The sequence below is a fragment of the Chlorocebus sabaeus genome, chromosome X (assembly GCF_047675955.1).
Source record: "Chlorocebus sabaeus isolate Y175 chromosome X, mChlSab1.0.hap1, whole genome shotgun sequence".
Taxonomy (NCBI): Eukaryota; Metazoa; Chordata; class Mammalia; order Primates; family Cercopithecidae; genus Chlorocebus; species Chlorocebus sabaeus.
Window position 1 is genome coordinate 91,993,483 of NC_132933.1, and position 15,203 is coordinate 92,008,685.

A 15,203-nucleotide genomic window follows, 5' to 3' on the forward strand; every position below is an offset into this window, starting at 1 on the left:
TGGTGAAAAACGAAATATCTTCCGTTCAAAACTGGGAAGAAGCTTTCTGAGAAACTGCTCTGTGTTCTGTTAATTCGTCTCACAGAGTTACATCTTTCCCTTCAAGAAGCCTTTCGCTAAGGCTGTTCTTGTGGAATTGGCAAAGTGGTATTTGGAAGCCCATGGAGTGCTACGGTGAAAAAGGATATATCTTGCGTTCAATACTGGAAAGAAGCTTTCTGAGAAACTGCTCTGTGTTTTGTTAATTCATCTCACAGAGTTACATCTTTCCCTTCAAGAAGCCTTTCGCTAAGGCTGTTCTTGTGGAATTGGCAAAGTGATATTTGGAAGCCCATAGAGGGCTATGGTGAAAATGGAAATATCTTCCGTTCAAAACTGGAAAGAAGCTTTCTGAGAAACTGCTCTGTGTTCTGTCAATTCATCTCACAGAGTTACATCTTTCCCTTCAAGAAGCCTTTCGCTAAGGCTGTTCTTCTGGAATTGGCAAAGGGATATTTGGAAGCCCATAGAGGACTATGGTGAAAAAGGAAATATCTTCCGTTCAAAACTGGAAAGAAGCTTTCTGAGAAACTTCTCTGTGTTCTGTTAATTGATTTCACAGAGTTACATCTTTCTCTTCAAGAAGCCTTTCGCTAAGGCTGTTCTTGTGGAATTGGCAAAGGGATTTTAGGAAGCCCATAGAGGGCTATGGTGAAAAAGGAAATATCTTCCGTTCAAAACTGGAAAGAAGCTTTCTGAGAAACTGCTCTGTGTTCTGTTAATTCATCTCACAGAGTTACATCTTTCCCTTCAGGAAGCCTTTCGCTAAGGCTGTTCTTGTGGAAATTTCAAAGTGATACTTGGAAGTCCATGGAGGGCTACTGTGAAAAAGGAAATATCTTGCGTTCAATACTAGAAAGAAGCTTTCTGAGAAACTGCTCTGTGTTCTGCTAATTCATCTCACAGAGTTACATCTTTCCCTTCAAGAAGCCTTTCGCTAAGGCTGTTCTTGTGGAATTGGCAAAGTGATATTTGGAAGCCCATAGAGGGCTACGGAGAGAAAGAAAATATCTTCCGTTCAAAAATGGAAAGAAGTTTTCTGAGAAACTGCTCTGTGTTCTGTTAATTCATCTCACAGAGTTACATCTTTCCCTTCTAGAAGCCTTTCGCTTAGGCTGTTCTTGTGGAGTTGGCAAAGTGATATTTGGAAGAACATAGAGGGCTATGGTGAAAAAGGAAGTATCTTCCGTTCAAAACTGGAAAGAAGCTTTCTGAGAAACTGCTCTGTGTTCTGTTAATTCATCTCACAGAGTTACATCCTTCCCTTCAAGAAGCCTTTCGCTAAGGCTGTTCTTGTGGAATTGGCAAAGTGGTATTTGGAAGCCCATGGATTGCTACGGTGAAAAAGGAAATATCTTGCGTTCAATAGTGGAAAGAAGCTTTCTGAGAAACTGCTCTGTGTTCTGTTAATTCATCTCACAGAGTTACATCTTTCCCTTCAAGAAGCCTTTCGCTAAGGCTGTTCTTGTGGAATTGGCAAAGTGATATTTGGAAGCCCATAGAGGGCTATTGTGAAAAAGGAAATATCTTCCGTTCAAAACTGGAAAGAAGCTTTCTGAGAAACTGCTCTGTGTTCTGTTAATTCATCTCACAGAGTTACATCTTTCCCTTCAAGAAGCCTTTCGCTAAGGCTGTTCTTGTGGAATTCGCAAAGTGATATTTAGAAGCCCATAGAGGGCTATGGTGAAAAAGGAAATATCTTCTGTTCAAAACTGGAAAGAAGCTTTCTGAGAAACTGCTCTATGTTCTGTTCTTTCATCTCACAGAGTTACATCTTTCCCTTCATGAAGCCTTTCGCTAAGGCTGTTCTTGTGGAATTGGCAAAGTGATATTTGGAAGCCCATAGTGGGCTATGGTGAAAAAGGAAATATCTTCCGTTCAAAACTGGAAAGAATCTTTCTGAGAAACTGCTCTGTGTTCTGTTAATTCATCTCACAGAGTTACATCTTTCCTTTCAAGAAGCCTTTCGCTAAGACTGTTCTTGTGGAATTGGCAAAGTGGTATTTGGAAGCCCATGGAGTGCTACGGTGAAAAAGGAAATATCTTGCGTTCAATACTGGAAAAAAGCTTTCTGAGAAACTGCTCTGTATTTTGTAAATTCATCTCACAGAGTTACACCTTTCCCTTCAAGAAGCCTTTCGCTAAGGCTGTTCTTGTGGAATTGGCAAAGGGATATTTGGAAGCCCATAGAGGGCTATGGTGAAAATGGAAATATCTTCCGTTCAAAACTGGAAAGAAGCTTTCTGAGAAACTGCTCTGTGTTCTGTCAATTCATCTCACCGAGTTACATCTTTCCCTTCAAGAAGCCTTTCGCTAAGGCTGTTCTTCTGGAATTGGCAAAGGGATATTTGGAAGCCCATAGAGGACTATGGTGAAAAAGGAAATATCTTGCGTTCAAAACTGGAAAGAAGCATTCTGAGAAACTGCTCTGTGTTCTGTTAATTGATTTCACAGAGTTACATCTTTCCCTTCAAGAAGCCTTTCGCTAAGGCTGTTCTTGTGGAATTGGCAAAGGGATATTTGGAAGCCCATAGAGGGCTCTGGTGAAAAAGGAAATATCTTCCGTTCAAAACTGGAAAGAAGCTTTCTGAGAAACTGCTCTGTGTTCTGTTAATTCATCTCACAGAGTTACATCTTTCCCTTCAGGAAGCCTTTCGCTAAGGCTGTTCTTGTGGAATTGGCAAAGTGATACTTGGAAGTCCATGGAGGGCTACTGTGAAAAAGGAAATATCTTGCGTTCAATACTAGAAAGAAGCTTTCTGAGAAACTGCTCTGTGTTCTGTTAATTCATCTCACAGAGTTACATCTTTCCCTTCAAGAAGCCTTTCGCTAAGGCTGTTCTTGTGGAATTGGCAAAGTGATATTTGGAAGCCCATAGAGGGCTACGGAGAGAAAGGAAATATCTTCCGTTCAAAAATGGAAAGAAGTTTTCTGAGAAACTGCTCTGTGTTCTGTTAATTCATCTCACAGAGTTACATCTTTCCCTTCAAGAAGCCTTGCGCTAAGGCTGTTCTTGTGGAATTGGCAAAGTGGTATTTGTAAGCCCATGGAGGGCTACGGTGAAAAAGGAAATATCTTGCGTTCAATACTGGAAAGAAGCTTTCTGAGAAACTGCTCTGTGTTCTGTTAATTCATCTCACAGAGTTACATCTTTCCCTTCAAGAAGCCTTTCGCTAAGGCTGTTCTTGTGGAATTGGCAAAGTGATATTTGGAAGCCCATAGAGGGCTATTGTGAAAAAGGAAATATCTTCCGTTCAAAACTGGAAAGAAGCTTTCTGAGAAACTGCTCTGTGTTCTGTTAATTCATCTCAACGAGTTACATCTTTCCCTTCAAGAAGCCTTTCGCTAAGGCTGTTCTTGTGGAATTGGCAAAGTGATATTTGGAAGCCCATGGAGGGCTACGGTGAAAAAGGAAATATCTTCGTTCAATACTGGAAAGAAGCTATCTGAGAAACTGCTCTGTGTTCTGTTAATTCATCTCACAGAGTTACATCTTTCCCTTCAAGAATCCTTTCGCTAAGGCTGTTCTTGTGGAATTGGCAAAGTGATATTTGGAAGTCCATTGAGGGCTATGGTGAAAAAGGAAATATCTTCCGTTCAAATCTGGAAAGAAGCTTTCTGAGAAACTACTCTGTGTTCTCTTAATTCATCTCACAGAGTTACATCTTTCCCTTCAAGAAGCCTTTCGCTAAGGATGTTCTTGTGGAATTGGCCAAGGGATATTTGGAAGGCCATAGAGGGCTATGGTGAAAAAGGAAATATCTTCCGTTCAAAACTGGAAAGAAGCTTTCTGAGAAACTGCTCTGTGTTCTGTTAATTCATCTCACAGAGTTACATCTTTCCCTTCAGGAAGCCTTTCGCTAAGGCTGTTCTTGTGGAATTGGCAAAGTGATACTTGGAAGTCCATGGAGGGCTACTGTGAAAAAGGAAATATCTTGCGTTCAATACTAGAAAGAAGCTTTCTGAGAAACTGCTCTGTGTTCTGTTAATTCATCTCACAGAGTTACATCTTTCCCTTCAAGAAGCCTTTCGCTAAGGCTGTTCTTGTGGAATTGGCAAAGTGATATTTGGAAGCCCATAGAGGGCTACGGAGAGAAAGGAAATATCTTCCGTTCAAAAATGGAAAGAAGTTTTCTGAGAAACTGCTCTGTGTTCTGTTAATTCATCTCACAGAGTTACATCTTTCCCTTCAAGAAGCCTTGCGCTAAGGCTGTTCTTGTGGAATTGGCAAAGTGGTATTTGTAAGCCCATGGAGGGCTACGGTGAAAAAGGAAATATCTTGCGTTCAATACTGGAAAGAAGCTTTCTGAGAAACTGCTCTGTGTTCTGTTAATTCATCTCACAGAGTTACATCTTTCCCTTCAAGAAGCCTTTCGCTAAGGCTGTTCTTGTGGAATTGGCAAAGTGATATTTGGAAGCCCATAGAGGGCTATTGTGAAAAAGGAAATATCTTCCGTTCAAAACTGGAAAGAAGCTTTCTGAGAAACTGCTCTGTGTTCTGTTAATTCATCTCAACGAGTTACATCTTTCCCTTCAAGAAGCCTTTCGCTAAGGCTGTTCTTGTGGAATTGGCAAAGTGGTATTTGGAAGCCCATGGAGGGCTACGGTGAAAAAGGATATATCTTGCGTTCAATACTGGAAAGAAGCTTTCTGAGAAACTGCTCTGTGTTTTGTTAATTCATCTGACAGAGTTACATCTTTCCCTTCAAGAAGCCTTTCGCTAAGGCTGTTCTTCTGGAATTGGCAAAGGGATATTTGGAAGACCATAGAGGGCTATCTTGAAAATGAAAATATCTTCCGTTCAAAACTGGAAAGAAGCTTCCTGAGAAACTGCTCTGTGTTCTGTTAATTCATCTCACAGAGTTACATCTTTCCCTTCAAGAAGCCTTTCGCTAAGGCTGTTCTTGTGGAATTGGCAAAGTGATATTTGGAAGCCCATAGAGGGCTATTGTGAAAAAGGAAATATCTTCCGTTCAAAACTGGAAAGAAGCTTTCTGAGAAACTGCTCTGTGTTCTGTTAATTCATCTCCCAGAGTTACATCTTTCCCTTCAAGAAGCCTTTCGCTAAGGCTGTTCTTGTGGAATTGGCAAAGTGGTATTTGGAAGCCCATGGAGGGCTACGGGGAAAAAGGAAATATCTTGCGTTCAATACTGGAAAGAAGCTTTTTTCTGAGAAACTGCTCTGTGTTTTGTAAATTCATCTCACAGAGTTACATCTTTTCCTTCAAGAAGCCTTTCGCTAAGGCTGTTCTTGTGGAATTGGCAAAGTGATATTTGGAAGCCCGTAGAGGGCTATAGTGAAAATGGAAATAACTTTCGTTCAAAACTGGAAAGAAGCTTTCTGAGAAACTGCTCTGTGTTCTGTTGATTCATCTCACAGAGTTACATCTTTCCCTTCAAGAAGCCTTTCGCTAAGGCTGTTCTTGTGGAATTGGCAAAGGGATATTTGGAAGCCCATAGAGGACTATGGTGAAAAAGGAAATATCTTCCGTTCAAAACTGGAAAGAAGCTTTCTGAGAAACTGCTCTGTGTTCTGTTAATTCATTTCACAGAGTTACATCTTTCCCTTCAAGAAGCCTTTCGCTAAGGCTGTTCTTGTGGAATTAGCAAAGGGATATTTGGAAGCCCATAGAGGGCTATGGTGAAAAAGTAAATATCTTCCGTTTAAAACTGGAAAGAAGCTTTCTGAGAAACTGCTCTGTGTTCCGTTAATTCATCTCACAGAGTTACATCTTTCCCTTCAAGAAGCCTTTCGCTAAGGCTGTTCTTGTGGGATTGGCAAAGGGATATTTGGAAGCCCATAGAGGGCTATGGCGAAAAAGGAAATATCTTCCGTTCAAAACAGGAAAGAAGCTTTCTGAGAAACTGCTCTGTGTTCTGTTAATTCATCTCACAGAGTTACATCTTTCCCTTCAGGAAGCCTTTCGCTTAGGCTGTTCTTGTGGAATTGGCAAAGTGATACTTGGAAGTCCATGGAGGGCTAATGTGAAAAAGGAAATATCTTGCGTTCAATACTGGAAAGAAGCTTTCTGAGAAACTGCTCTGTGTTCTGTTAATTCATCTCACAGAGTTACATCTTTCCCTTCAAGAAGCCTTTCGCTAAGTCTGTTCTTGTGGAATTGGCAAAGTGATATTTGGAAGCCCGTAGAGGGCTACGGAGAGAAAGGAAATATCTTCCGTTCAAAACTGGAAAGAAGTTTTCTGAGAAACTGCTCTGTGTTCTGTTAATTCATCTCACAGAGTTACATCTTTCCCTTCTAGAAGCCTTTCGCTAAGGCTGTTCTTGTGGAGTTGGCAAAGTGATATTTGGAAGCCCATAGAGGGCTATGGTGAAAAAGGAAATAACTTCCGTTCAAAACTGGAAAGAAGCTTTCTGAGAAACTGCTCTGTGTTCTGTTAATTCATCTCACAGAGTTACATCTTTCCTTTCAAGACGCCTTTCGCTAAGGCTGTTCTTGTGGAATTGGCAAAGGGATATTTGGAAGCCCAAAGATGTCTATGGTGAAAAAGGAAATATCTTCCGTTCAAAACTGGAAAGAAGCTTTCTGAAAAACTGCTCTGTGTTCTGTTAATTCATCTCACAGAGTTACATCTTTCCCTTCAAGAAGCCTTTCGCTAAGGCTGTTCTTGTGGAATTGGCAAAGGGATATTTGGAACCCCTAGAGGTCTATGGTGAAAAAGGAAATATCTTCCGTTCAAAACTGGAAAGAAGCTTTCTGAGAAACTGCTCTGTGTTCTGTTAATTCATCTCACAGAGTTACATCTTTCCTTTCAAGACGCCTTTCGCTAAGGCTGTTCTTGTGGAAATGGCAAAGTGATATTTGGAAGCCCATAGAGGGCTATGGTGAAAAAGGAAATATCTTCCGTTCAAACATTGGAAAGAAGCTTTCTGAGAAACTGCTCTGTGTTCTGTTAATTCATCTCAGAATGTTACATCTTTTCCTTCAAGAAGCCTTTCGCTAAGACTGTTCTAGTGGAATTGGCAAAGGGATATTTGGAAGCCCAAAGAGGGCTATGGTGAAAAAGGAAATGTCTTCCGTTCAAAACTGGAAAGAAGCTTTCTGAGAAACTGCTCTGTGTTCTGTTAATTCTTCTCACAGAGTTACATCTTTCCCTTCAAGAAGCCTTTCGCTAAGGCTGTTCTTGTGGAATTGGCAAAGGGATATTTGGAAGCCCATAGAGGGCTATGGTGAAAAAGAAAATATCTTCCGTTCAAAACTGGATAGAAGCTTTCTGAGAAACTGCTCTGTGTTCTGTTAATTCATCTCACAGAGTTACATCTTTCCCTTCAAGAAGCCTTTCGCTAAGGCTGTTTTGTGGAATTGGCAAAGTGATATTTGGAAGCCCATTGAGGGCTATGGTGAAAAAGGAAATATCCTCCGTTCAAAACTGGAAAGAAGCTTTCTGAGAAACTACTCTGTGTTCTCTTAATTCATCTCACAGAGTTACATCTTTCCCTTCAAGAAGCCTTTCGCTAAGGCTGGTCTTGTGGAATTGGCAAAGGGATATTTGGAAGCCCATAGAGGGCTTCGGTGAAAAAGGAAATATCTTCTGTTCAATACTGGAAAGAACCTTTCTGAGAAACTGCTCTGTGTTCTGTTAATTCATCTCACAGAGTTACATGTTTCCCTTAAAGAAGCCTTCCGCTAAGGCAGTTCTTGTGGAATTGGCAAAGTGATATTTGGAAGCCCATAGAGGGCTATGGTGAAAAAGGAAATATCTTCCTTTCAATACTGGAAAAGAAGCTTTCTGAGAAACTGCTCTGTGTTCTGTTAATTCATCTCACAGAGTTACATCTTTCCCTTCAAGAAGCCTTTCGCTAAGGCTGTTCTTGTGGAATTGGCAAAGTGATATTTGGAAGCCAATAGAGGGCTATTGTGAAAAAGGAAATATCTTCCGTTCAAAACTGGAAAGAAGCTTTCTGAGAAACTGCTCTGTGTTCTGTTAATTCATCTCCCAGAGTTACATCTTTCCCTTCAAGAAGCCTTTCGCTAAGGCTGTTCTTGTGGAATTGGCAAAGTGGTATTTGGAAGCCCATGGAGGGCTACGGTGAAAAACGAAATATCTTGCGTTCAATACTGGAAAGAAGCTTTCTGAGAAGCTGCTCTGTGTTTTGTAAATTCATCTCACAGAGTTACATCTTTCCCATCAAGAAGCCTTTCGCTAAGGCTGTTCTTGTGGAATTGGCAAAGTGATATTTGGAAGCCCATAGAGGGCTATGGAGAAAATGGAAATAACTTCCGTTCAAAATTGGAAAGAAGCTTTCTGAGAAACTGCTCTGTGTTCTGTTGATTCATCTCACCGAGTTACATCTTTCCCTTCAAGAAGCCTTTCGCTAAGGCTGTTCTTGTGGAATTGGCAAAGTGGTATTTGGAAGCCCATGGAGGGCTACGGTGAAAAAGGAAATATCTTGTGTTCAATACTGGAAAGAAGCTTTCTGAGAAACTGCTCAGTGTTTTGTAAATTCATCTCACAGAGTTACATCTTTCCCTTCAAGAAGCCTTTCGCTAAGGCTGTTTTTGTGGAATTGGCAAAGTGATATTTGGAAGCCCTTAGAGGGCTATGGTGAAAATGGAAATATCTTCCGTTCAAAACTGGAAAGAAGCTTTCTGAGAAACTGCTCTGTGTTCTGTTAATTCATCTCACAGAGTTACATCTTTCCCTTCAAGAAGCCTTTCGCTAAGGCTGTTCTTGTGGAATTGGCAAAGGGATATTTGGAAGCCCATAGAGGGCTATGGTGAAAAAGGAAATATCTTCCGCTCAAAACTGGAAAGAAGCTTTCTGAGAAACTGCTCTGTGTTCCGTTAATTCATCTCACAGAGTTACATCTTTCCCTTCAAGAAGCCTCTCGCTAAGGCTGTTCTTGTGGGATTGGCAAAGGGATATTTGGAAGCCCATAGAGGGCTATGGCGAAAAAGGAAATATCTTCCGTTCAAAACTGGAAAGAAGCTTTCTGAGAAACTGCTCTGTGTTCTGTTAATTCATCTCACAGAGTTACATCTTTCTCTTCTGGAAGCCTTTCGCTTAGGCTGTTCTTGTGGAATTGGCAAAGTGATACTTGGAAGTCCATGGAGGGCTACTGTGAAAAAGGAAATATCTTGCGTTCAATACTGGAAAGAAGCTTTCTGAGAAACTGCTCTGTGTTCTGTTAATTCATCTCACAGAGTTACATCTTTCCCTTCAAGAATGCTTTCGCTAAGGCTGTTCTTGTGGAATTGGCAAAGTGATATTTGGAAGTCCGTAGAGGGCTACGGAGAGAAAGGAAATATCTTCCGTTCAAAACTGGAAAGAAGTTTTCTGAGAAACTGCTCTGTGTTCTGTTAATTCATCTCACAGAGTCACATCTTTCCCTTCTAGAAGTCTTTCGCTAAGGCTGTTCTTGTGGAGTTGGCAAAGTGATATTTGGAAGCCCATAGAGGGCTATGGTGAAAAAGGAAGTATCTTCCGTTCAAAACTGGAAAGAAGCATTCTTAGAAACTGCTCTGTGTTCTGTTAATTCATCTCACAGAGTTACATCATTCCCTTCAACAAGCCTTTCGCTAAGGCTGTTCTTGTGGAATTGGCAAAGTGAAAATTGTAAGCCCATAGAGGGTTATGGTGAAAAAGGAAATATCTTCCGTTCAAAACTGGAAAGAAGCTTTCTGAGAAACTGCTCTGTGTTCTGTTAATTCATCTCACAGAGTTACATCTTTCCCTTCAAGAAGCCTTTCGCTAAGGCTGTTCTTGTGGAATTGGCAAAGGGATATTTGGAAGCCCTTAGAGGGCTATGTTGAAAAAGGAAATATCTTCCGTTCAATACTGGAAAGAAGCTTTCTGAGAAACTGCTCTGTGTTCTGTTAATTCACCTCACAGAGTTACATCTTTCCCTTCAAGAAGCCTTTCCCTAATATTGTTCTTGTGGAATTGGCAAAGTGATATTTGGAAGCCCATAGAGGGCTATGGTGAAAAAGGAAATAACTTCCGTTCAAAACTGGAAAGAAGCTTTCTGAGAAACTGCTCTGTGTTCTGCTAATTCATCTCACAGAGTTACATCTTTCCTTTCAAGACGCCTTTCTCTAAGGCTGTTCTTGTGGAATTGGCAAAGGGATATTTGGAAGCCCAAAGATGTCTATGGTGAAAAAGGAAATATCTTCCGTTCAAAACTGGAAAGAAGCTTTCTGAAAAACTGCTCTGTGTTCTGTTAATTCATCTCACAGAGTTACATCTTTCCCTTCAAGAAGCCTTTCGCTAAGGCTGTTCTTGTGGAATTGGCAAAGGGATATTTGGAACCCCTAGAGGTCTATGGTGAAAAAGGAAATATCTTCCGTTCAAAACTGGAAAGAAGCTTTCTGAGAAACTGCTCTGTGTTCTGTTAATTCATCTCACAGAGTTACATCTTTCCCTTCAAGAAGCCTTTCGCTAAGGCTGTTCTTGTGGAATTGGCAAAGTGGTATTTGGAAGCCCATGGAGGGCTACGGTGAAAAAGGATATATCTTGCGTCCAATACTGGAAAGAAGCTTTCTGAGAAACTGCTCTGTGTTTTGTTAATTCATCTCACAGAGTTACATCTTTCCCTTCAAGAAGCCTTTCGCTAAGGCTGTTCTTGTGGAATTGGCAAAGGGATATTTGGAAGACCATAGAGGGCTATGGTGAAAATGGAAATATCTTCCGTTCAAAACTGGAAAGAAGCTTCCTGAGAAACTGCTCTGTGTTCTGTTAATTCATCTCACAGAGTTACATCTTTCCCTTCAAGAAGCCTTTCGCTAAGGCTGTTCTTGTGGAATTGGCAAAGTGATATTTGGAAGCCCATAGAGGGCTATTGTGAAAAAGGAAATATCTTCCGTTCAAAACTGGAAAGAAGCTTTCTGAGAAACTGCTCTGTGTTCTGTTAATTCATCTCCCAGAGTTACATCTTTCCCTTCAAGAAGCCTTTCGCTAAGGCTGTTCTTGTGGAATTGGCAAAGTGATATTTGGAAGTCCGTAGAGGGCTACGGAGAGAAAGGAAATATCTTCCGTTCAAAACTGGAAAGAAGTTTTCTGAGAAACTGCTCTGTGTTCTGTTAATTCATCTCACAGAGTCACATCTTTCCCTTCTAGAAGCCTTTCGCTAAGGCTGTTCTTGTGGAGTTGGCAAAGTGATATTTGGAAGCCCATAGAGGGCTATGGTGAAAAAGGAAGTATCTTCCGTTCAAAACTGGAAAGAAGCATTCTGAGAAACTGCTCTGTGTTCTGTTAATTCATCTCACAGAGTTACATCATTCCCTTCAACAAGCCTTTCGCTAAGGCTGTTCTTGTGGAATTGGCAAAGGGATATTTGGAAGCCCTTAGAGGGCTATGTTGAAAAAGGAAATATCTTCCGTTCAATACTGGAAGGAAGCTTTCTGAGCAACTGCTCTGTGTTCTGTTAATTCACCTCACAGAGTTACATCTTTCCCTTCAAGAAGCCTTTCCCTAATGTTGTTCTTGTGGAATTGGCAAAGTGATATTTGGAAGCCCATAGAGGGCTATGGTGAAAAAGGAAATAACTTCCGTTCAAAACTGGAAAGAAGCTTTCTGAGAAACTGCTCTGTGTTCTGTTAATTCATCTCACAGAGTTACATCTTTCCTTTCAAGACGCCTTTCGCTAAGGCTGTTCTTGTGGAATTGGCAAAGGGATATTTGGAAGCAGAAAGATGTCTATGGTGAAAAAGGAAATATCTTCCGTTCAAAACTGGAAAGAAGCTTTCTGAAAAACTGCTCTGTGTTCTGTTAATTCATCTCACAGAGTTACATCTTTCCCTTCAAGAAGCCTTTCGCTAAGGCTGTTCTTGTGGAATTGGCAAAGGGATATTTGGAACCCCTAGAGGTCTATGGTGAAAAAGGAAATATCTTCCGTTCAAAACTGGAAAGAAGCTTTCTGAGAAACTGCTGTGTGTTCTGTTGATTCATCTCACAGAGTTACATCTTTCCCTTCAAGAAGCCTTTCGCTAAGGCTGTTCTTGTGGTATTGGCAAAGTGGTATTTGGAAGCCCATGGAGGGCTACGGTGAAAAAGGAAATATCTTGCGTTCAATACTGGAAAGAAGCTTTCTGAGAAACTGCTCTGTGTTTTGTAAATTCATCTCACAGAGTTATATCTTTCCCTTCAAGAAGCCTTTCGCAAAGGCTGTTCTTGTGGAATTGGCAAAGTGATATTTGGAAGCCCGTAGAGGGCTATGGTGAAAATGGAAATATCTTCCGTTCAAAACTGGAAAGAAGCTTTCTGAGAAACTGCTCTGTGTTCTGTTAATTCATCTCACAGAGTTACATCTTTCCCTTCAAGAAGCCTTTCGCTAAGGCTGTTCTTGTGGAATTGGCAAAGGGATATTTGGAAGCCCATAGAGGACTATGGTGAAAAAGGAAATATCTTCCGTTCAAAACTGGAAAGAAGCTTTCTGAGAAACTGCTCTGTGTTCTGTTAATTCATTTCACAGAGTTACATCTTTCCCTTCAAGAAGCCTTTCGCTAAGGCTGTTCTTGTGGAATTGGCAAAGGGATATTTGGAAGCCCATAGAGGGCTATGGTGAAAAAGGAAATATCTTCCGTTCAAAACTGGAAAGAAGCTTTCTGAGAAACTGCTCTGTGTTCCGTTAATTCATCTCACAGAGTTACATCTCTCCCTTCAAGAAGCCTTTCGCTAAGGCTGTTCTTGTGGGATTGGCAAAGGGATATTTGGAAGCCCATAGAGGGCTATGGCGAAAAAGGAAATATCTTCCGTTCAAAACAGGAAAGAAGCTTTCTGAGAAACTGCTCTGTGTTCTGTTAATTCATCTCACAGAGTTACATCTTTCCCTTCAGGAAGCCTTTCGCTTAGGCTGTTCTTGTGGAATTGGCAAAGTGATACTTGGAAGTCCATGGAGGGCTAATGTGAAAAAGGAAATATCTTGCGTTCAATACTGGAAAGAAGCTTTCTGAGAAACTGCTCTGTGTTCTGTTAATTCATCTCACAGAGTTACATCTTTCCCTTCAAGAATCCTTTCGCTAAGGCTGTTCTTGTGGAATTGGCAAAGTGATATTTGGAAGTCCGTAGAGGGCTACGGAGAGAAAGGAAATATCTTCCGTTCAAAACTGGAAAGAAGTTTTCTGAGAAACTGCTCTGTGTTCTGTTAATTCATCTCACAGAGTCACATCTTTCCCTTCTAGAAGCCTTTCGCTAAGGCTGTTCTTGTGGAGTTGGCAAAGTGATATTTGGAAGCCCATAGAGGGCTATGGTGAAAAAGGAAGTATCTTCCGTTCAAAACTGGAAAGAAGCATTCTGAGAAACTGCTCTGTGTTCTGTTAATTCATCTCACAGAGTTACATCATTCCCTTCAACAAGCCTTTCGCTAAGGCTGTTCTTGTGGAATTGGCAAAGGGATATTTGGAAGCCCTTAGAGGGCTATGTTGAAAAAGGAAATATCTTCCGTTCAATACTGGAAGGAAGCTTTCTGAGCAACTGCTCTGTGTTCTGTTAATTCACCTCACAGAGTTACATCTTTCCCTTCAAGAAGCCTTTCCCTAATGTTGTTCTTGTGGAATTGGCAAAGTGATATTTGGAAGCCCATAGAGGGCTATGGTGAAAAAGGAAATAACTTCCGTTCAAAACTGGAAAGAAGCTTTCTGAGAAACTGCTCTGTGTTCTGTTAATTCATCTCACAGAGTTACATCTTTCCTTTCAAGACGCCTTTCGCTAAGGCTGTTCTTGTGGAATTGGCAAAGGGATATTTGGAAGCCCAAAGATGTCTATGGTGAAAAAGGAAATATCTTCCGTTCAAAACTGGAAAGAAGCTTTCTGAAAAACTGCTCTGTGTTCTGTTAATTCATCTCACAGAGTTACATCTTTCCCTTCAAGAAGCCTTTCGCTAAGGCTGTTCTTGTGGAATTGGCAAAGGGATATTTGGAACCCCTAGAGGTCTATGGTGAAAAAGGAAATATCTTCCGTTCAAAACTGGAAAGAAGCTTTCTGAGAAACTGCTGTGTGTTCTGTTAATTCATCTCACAGAGTTACATCTTTCCCTTCAAGTAGCCTTTCGCTAAGGCTGTTCGTGTGGTATTGGCAAAGTGGTATTTGGAAGCCCATGGAGGGCTACGGGGAAAAAGGAAATATCTTGCGTTCTATACTGGAAAGAAGCTTTCTGAGAAACTGTTCTGTGTTTTGTAAATTCATCTCACAGAGTTACATCTTTCCCTTCAAGAAGCCTTTCGCTAAGGCTGTTCTTGTGGAATTGGCAAAGTGATATTTGGAAGCCCATAGAGGGCTATGGTGAAAATGGAAATATCTTCCGTTCAAAACTGGAAAGAAGCTTTCTGAGAAACTGCTCTGTGTTCTGTTAATTCATCTCACAGAGTTACATCTTTCCCTTCAAGAAGCCTTTCGCCAAGGCTGTTCTTGTAGAATTGGCAAAGGGATATTTGGAAGCCCATAGAGGACTATGGTGAAAAAGGAAATATCTTCCGTTCAAAACTGGAAAGAAGCTTTCTGAGAAACTGCTCTGTGTTCTGTTAATTCATTTCACAGAGTTACATCTTTCCCTTCAAGAAGCCTTTCGCTAAGGCTGTTCTTGTGGAATTGGCAAAGGGATATTTTGAAGCCCATAGAGGGCTATGGTGAAAAAGGAAATATCTTCCGTTCAAAACTGGAAAGAAGCTTTCTGAGAAACTGCTCTGTGTTCTGTTAATTCATCTCACAGAGTTACATCTTTTCCTTCAAGTATCCTTTCGCTAAGGCTGTTCTTGTGGAATTGGCAAATGGATATTTGGAAGCCCATAGAGTGCTATGGTGAAAAAGGAAATATCTTCCGTTACAAACTGGAAAGAAGCTTTCTGAGAAACTGCTCTGTGTTCTGTTAATTCATCTCACAGAGTTACATCTTTCCCTTCAAGAAGCCTTTCGCTAAGGCTGTTCTTGTAGAATTGGCTACCGGATATTTGGAAGCCCATAGAGGGCTATGCTGAAAAAGGAAATATCTTCCCTTCAAAACTGGAAAGAAGCTTACTGAGAAACTGCTCTGTGTTCTGTTAATTCATCTCACAGGGTTACATCTTTGACTTCAAGAAGCCTTTCGCTAAGGCTGTTCTTGTGGAATAGGCAAAGTGATATTTGGAAGGCCATAGAGGGCTACGGTGAAAAAGGAAATATCTTCCGTTCAATACTGGAAAGAAGCTTTCAGAGAAACTGCTCTGTGTTCT